The sequence below is a fragment of the Pteropus vampyrus genome, unplaced genomic scaffold (genome assembly GCF_000151845.1).
Source record: "Pteropus vampyrus isolate Shadow unplaced genomic scaffold, Pvam_2.0 Scaffold632, whole genome shotgun sequence".
In the NCBI taxonomy this organism is placed as follows: Eukaryota; Metazoa; Chordata; class Mammalia; order Chiroptera; family Pteropodidae; genus Pteropus; species Pteropus vampyrus.
This window is the reverse complement of record NW_011889413.1, coordinates 93,392-99,926: the sequence shown is the minus strand read 5'-3', so window position 1 is coordinate 99,926 and position 6,535 is coordinate 93,392. Positions and strand designations below refer to the sequence as shown.

Here is a 6,535-nt window from a genome sequence, read left to right as displayed (position 1 = left end):
AGTCAGCTTGAAGCAGGGTTTCTACCGCTTAGATAGGGTTTTAAATTTGATTTATTACTCTTTACAGTAAGAAAACTTAAGAGCTTGGATGAGGTGTAATTGGCATGTAATCAACTACACGTATTCAAGGTATGCGATCTTACCAGTTTGTGGGAGCATCTGCACATGGCCCCCCCAAAAGCCCTGGGCCCTGTGGGGCTCTGCCCTCAGGCAACCACCGACATCCAGATAAGTGTGCATTTCCTGGAACCTTACGCATGTGGAGCCATACGGTGTTTACTGTCCGGTTTCTGCCGCTGCCGCGGTTACTCTGAGATGCACGTTCCTGCCGCGTCAGAGCTCGCGCCTCCACTGACGGGGTTCCGCTCTGCCTGCTGCCCCAGCAGCGTGTGCTGTCACAACTAGCTGCTGGGCATGCTCTCACGCAGGTCTTCGTGTGGGCTGTGCTTCACTCTTGGGTCGACGCCCAGGCTGGCCCTTGTCGTAGGTTTGTGTGTCGCTGCTGCAGACAGCGCCCACCCCCCGTCACGTCCCCACCGTCCGCCGTGAGAGTTCCAGTTCCTCCACGCCCTTGCCGGCAGCGGGCGCTGTTGGTGCTTACAGTCGCAGGCACCCAGACTGGTGCGGAGAGGGTCCCTTGGTTTCGAAGTGCACCGCTCTGGTGACTGGTGGCAGCATCTTCCCCTGTGCCCATCGGCCACCTGCCGGTCCCCTCAGGAGAGTCCGTCCAGATAGCTTGCTTATGTTTTTAATATGTTGTGTTCTTGTAAGATCCGAGAGTTCTTTTGTGTTCTTGTAAGATCCGAGAGTTCTTTATGTGTTCTGGCTGCCAGTTCTTCATCGGGTTGATGATTTCTGTTTCCTCCCCGTCTGTGGCTTGGGGTTTTCGTTTTCTTTCATTCTCTTTCGTGTTTTCAGTGCCTTTTTTGATGATGCCCAGTTTACCACATTTTTCTTTGATAGAGCCAATTTTCGTGTTATATATAAGATGTATTTTCCTAACTTGAGGTCATCAAGGTTTTCTCCTAGAATGTTATAGTTTGAGGTGTTACGTTTAGGTACGTGATCTATTTGAGTTAATTTTAGCACAAGTGTAAGGCACAAACCAGTTTTTCCGTATGAGGATATCCAGCTGTTCCAGCATCCTGTGTTATAAAGACCATCCTGTCCCTACCGAGTTCCTTCGACATCTTTAATGAAGATGTCGTATGTGAGGAGGGTTTATTTCCAGGCTGTCTGTGCTGTTCCATTGCTGCATCTGTCACGATCACTGTGGTTTTATAATCTTGACAACATGTAGTTTGTCTTCAGTTCTGCTTTACATTTCAAAATTTGCTTTGGCTATTCCAGCTCCTTTGCATTTTAATATGTATTTAAAAATCAGTTTGATAATTTTTACCAAAATTCCTGCTGGATTTTGATTGGTATTTCATTGACTCTCTAGGTCAATTTGGGGAGAATTGGCATGTTACCAATATTACATACTTCAGTCAATAAATATAGTATATCTCTCCATTTATTTAGCACTTATAAACAGTTTTTAGCACGGTTTTATAGTTTTCAATGCACGAGTATCGCACATATTTTGTTAAAATCATCCCAAAATACGTTTTATTTTTGATGCTGTTATAAATGGTATTTAAAATTTTTCCAGCTGTTTGTTGCTAGTTTCTGGAAATGCGGTTGGTTTTTCACATTGACCTTACATTAGTTTTAGCAGCATTTTTGGTAGATTTCTTAAGACCATGCTCGTGCACGCGTGTGCCGTGTCTGTGAGTGTGGTCCCGTCGCAGGTCTTCCTGCGGATCGCGTGTCTCCGGCCCCATTGCGATGTCTGAGCCCCGGTCGCTCCGGTGGGATGTGGTGAGCGTGGACATAGGCGCCGTGTCCCCAGGTGGGGGAAAGCACCCACACTCTCATTTCTCGTTGTGATGTCCGCTCTGGGTTTTCAGAGATGCTCCTTGTCAGCTCAAGGAAGTTCCCTTTTTTACCTAAATTCCTGAAAATTTTTGTAGTTTTTGTTAAGCGGGTTTTTTGAGCCGTAGAGCTCATCGTCTGGCTTTTCTCAGGCAGCCTGTTAGTCCAGCCTGGGCCTGGTGGGCTGTGCGCCCAGCTGTGTGCGTGAGCACAGGGGCTGTCTCGTGGGTGCCGGCTCAGTGCCGTGTGACCATAGTTCTCATATTTAGAAGTTGGTCAGTGTCCTGCCTATCCCAAACAGAAACGAGGTGGGGAGAGGTCAAAGCCCTGAAACTGAAGTCAAGCAGAAATAAGCAAACAGGACTGTGTTTCCAGGAGGCAGCACTCGAGGAGGCGGTGGGGACAGAGCTGGTGTAGGTCGGGAGCCACGAGGGCCGCGGTGGCCGCGGTGGCCCACGCGCCCTCAGCCTGGACGAGGCGGGCAGGAAGCTCAGCATACAGCCCTGGACGCCTGTCGGCAGGTTTGTCACTCTGGGCTGTGGGTGAGCAGTTTGGACACTTGCGCATACACAGGGCGTTGAGCAGGGGTGTTGGTGTTGAGAGCAGGGTTCTCCCTGGAAGAGGGGCGTCCAGAGGCCGGGGAGAGCCGTGCAGGCGAGACCAGGCATGGCGTTGCTGGCACGGACTGCGGTTCCCAGCGCATGAGTGCGTGCCTGCGTGGGCCGATCTGCACACAGGCGTGTGGCCGTGCAGGTGCGCGTGTGTCTGTGAGCATGCAGTGTGTGTGCGCCGTGTGCTTTCTTAGCTCTGTCTGTTGAAAGAACAAGGAAACAGCAGTAGCAACGAGACATTTGGTGAGCAGATCTGGGTCTTACTCCCTTCCCGCCGAGGACCGCTGGCACGCACGGAGTCGTGCGACTCCAGGGCAGGTGGAGCCGTAGTGTGACTGAAGCAGCTTACAACAGCACGTAAGGCAGCGCGTAAAACCGAGGGGGAGTGTCACAAGTCCGCTTGTACAGGGTCCTTCTGGCCAAATCTGAGACCGTTTGTGCATTAGATAGTTAAGAATCATAATGATTTATAACCATCCGAAAAGAGCCATCTGTGAGTCCTTCCTGATGATAGACGAGAGACAGGTAGGTAGGTAGGTAGGTCGATAGGTGTTGGGTAGATACATAAAGAGGTAGACGATAGGCAGCCGGCTGGCTAGCTAGTTAGGTCACAGACACATAGGGTGCCAGGTGTCGACTGCTTCGTGTGGCTGGAATGCTAAAGTTGGAAAATGACTTTGTGGCCATCGCAATGAAAATCGGTCTGGTGAGAATGACCCACGGCTGTTCAGTGCAGGGAGAGAGCTGGATACGGGTCAGGACACGCAGGGTGCAGTGTGTCTCCCCAGACCTTGCCTGCAGCAGCGATGACATGACGGAGAAGCCAGACAGCGCTCTGGGTGACGGAAGTCATGCCTCCTCGGGGGGAGGCAGATGTCCCAGGCATCTGGACGCGATATTCAGGTGGATTCCAGCCAGGAGTACCTGTGCCGAATCACGAGGAAACCTCATAAAACTCAAATGGCAGTATGTTCTACTTAAAAAGAGCTGCACCTTTCCAGAGCGACAGTGTCATGAAACAGCGGTCCCCAACCTTCTTGTCATTATGGGTGGATAGTATCTCTTGATATCTATCATATTAGAAAATAAAACTAAAAATTTAAAAAATATATTTATTAATTCATTTAAAAATAACAGTCACAAATTCATATCTTAACATAAGTGGCATATTTATGACAAAAATGATAAAATGGTGAGAACTTAGGGGGAGGAACGGGCTTGTTTTCTGCTGTTGCCGGTCTGCCTCGGGGCTGGCATGACGGCCGCATCTGGGATCCGTGTTGGTGCAGCTGGTCACGCGACCTCGTTCGCGTGTCCCGTCCTCCGGGGGTGCGGCGTGTCCTAGCCTCGGCGCCCCTCTTCCCGTGGCAGGTGTCCCTGTGAACAGCAGAGTGTCTTCCAAAATCCAGCAGCTCCTGAACACCCTGAAGCGGCCGAAGCGGCCTCCGCTCAAGGAGTTCTTCGTGGACGACGGCGAGGAGCTGCTGGAAGGTGAGCGTCCTCAGCCATGGGCCCACGGGTGTCAGCAGGGCGGCCCCAACCTCTGCAGATGAGGCCGGCATGTGTCCCACAGGAGTTGTCGCCCTGGCCTCCTGACATGCTGGGGCCATGTCCCTGGCCGTGGCCTCTGGCCTCTGGCCTCTGTGCGGCCCGGAGTTCAGCACCGCGCAGGTGGCCATAGGCTGGCCCAGTGTGCACAGGTGGCCGATTTCCTACGTAGTTGGGACCTTTGGCGCCCTCCCCCTCGCTGGACCGCGGTTGGTGCTTTATCGAGAACGTCTAAGGTTTCATTTTACTTACATTACGTAAACTTTTATTTCAACTTCAAATCCGAACTGCTCCTCCCATGATTTTATAGTATTATATTTTCAGCATCGTTTTGACCCCTTTTCAGAATTTTAGTCTTTTATTTATAAATGAGATATATTTAGAAGAAAAGAATGTAGCTTTATTATTAAAAAGAAAATTACCGAGAAATAGAAATATAAACCTGCAGACAAGGAACAGAGGGCAAGCCCAGTGCAGTGTGCAGGTGGTGACTGTTGTCTGAGCCCCAGGGGCCACGGCCACCCTGGTCCCTCGCCTCCTGCACCGCGTTACCCCCGGACCCTACGGGCCAGCGCTGGCGTCCCCTCCACACTTGAGGGTTAGACGCAGCATTTAGGACCCTGTTGTCCCTCTGTGATCAGATAATGCCTTTCAAATTCAGAGTTCAATTGTGTGAATGTTTTTTTGGCAGTTTTTCTTACACTTGTGCAAATTTTGGTTAAATATCCACTGAACGTGTAATAGATTTTGCTTTCTTTTTTTCTTTCAACATGGTGACGGTTGGTTTTTTAATTTTTATTTTACATGTGGACAAATGTCAGTTTTTTACTTGGCAAAAGGCAAATAGAAAGCTACTATGTTTCTGTAGGACAGTCACAAAGAGTTTCTTCACCTTAAGTAAGAGAAACTGAATAAACATAAATGTCCACAGTGGTGGTTTTTTCAAGTGCACAAACTGACGTGATTTACTCACTTTCATCCTTTGTAAGCGGGGACTAGTGCCTGCTGCTCAGGCGTCCTCAGGGTTGACCACACCGAAGGCCTGGCCACCACTGCCGCTACCCTGGGGTTTGTCGTGTAGGGTTGTAGTCACCAGGGTCTGTCATTATTCGTGACTGAATCTCCATCTGTCTTTTGCTCAGTTGGTCTATGACTGCTATAATGATAATGGAATCAAAACATTACTGTAACCTTTTTTTAGATGGTATTAAAAAAAACAGAATTATAAAAGATGCCACAGCATGGGCAGGATACTGTGCAGTGCTGATGTCAAGTTTCGGTTTTGATTCTAGTTCAGCAACCAGATCCAAATCAGCCAAAGCCAGAGGGGAGCCAGACGGTGGTGCTGGCAGGGGAACCTCTGACCGTGGGAACATCCTGGCCGCCATCGCTGCTGGCCGCCTTGCAGCGCTGGGGCACGACGCAGCCCAAAGCCCCCTGTCTCACCGCCCTGGACACAGCTGGGAAGGCCATCTACACCCTCACCTATGGCAAGTGTCACCAGAAGGCAGTTGGGTGCTGGTTTCGCTGTGAAATACTACATGCGTCATACAACACAGACATGCAGCCCGAGGAACACAGTAGAACCGGCCCCCGAGAATCCCACACAACCATTGCGTAGAGCATCGCCTCACCCCAGGTGCCCCCCTGCCCCCGCGCACAGTGACTGACGGTGACCGGCCACCGCTTTGCTTTCAGGGGTTCACATCCACACCTGTGTTTCTGAAACAGTGGAGTTAGTTTGATCTAATTTTGAACTTTTCATAAAAGGGATCATACAGCACGTATTTTCTGCATTTGGCATCTTTTGCTTCCAGGTCGTGTTTTTATGTAACACAAATCATAAGCACGCAGCTAGATGTGTGTTCACGGAGTGAACACACTCCTGTGACCAGCACTCAGCTCAGGAGCATTTCACCTCCAGGTCCCCAGGCCCGTGTGTCCCCTCCAGCACTCACATCCCACCACAGAGGCAGACTGCCACACCACCCGCTGACGCCGCTGCTCTGTGGTCTGAGTCGCACGGAAGCTGCTCGGGCCTGTGCTGCTGGCAGCGCTGTCCGTGGGCCCCGGGCCGCCCGAGGCTGTCCGTGTACTCTGGGACTGTGCCAGACAGGCCTGTGCACTCTGCCATGGGCGGGCACCTGGGGGTCCCTGCGTCAGGCTGCCGTGTATCGTGCCGTTAGGGACGTTCTCATGTGGTGGGAACACTTGCTGGGCCCGTCTGCCAGGCAGCTACCCAAAGTGGCCGTGGCATCTTCACTTCGCCCAGTGCCGTGTGCCGCCCGGGGGTTCCACAGCCCCCGCTGCCATCCGCTGTCGTCCGCTTGTTTCATGGTAGCCTTTCCGTGTGTCGGTGTCGTCGGGTCAGGCTGTGGTGCTGATTGTCAGGCGTGGCGTTTTCCCGGTGACTAGTGAAACTTCGCTGTGCTCGCTGGTTATGTGCGTCTCTTGCCCTG

At 51.5% G+C, this 6,535-nt stretch overlaps 1 non-coding gene across 1 annotated transcript; it reads right to left on the bottom strand.

Annotated features, from left to right (window-relative positions):
- Window positions 1-4,871: 4,871 nt before the first annotated feature.
- Window positions 4,872-5,004, bottom strand: LOC111733750. Its single transcript, XR_002778148.1, has one exon.
- Between the last annotated feature and the right edge of the window lie 1,531 nt (window positions 5,005-6,535).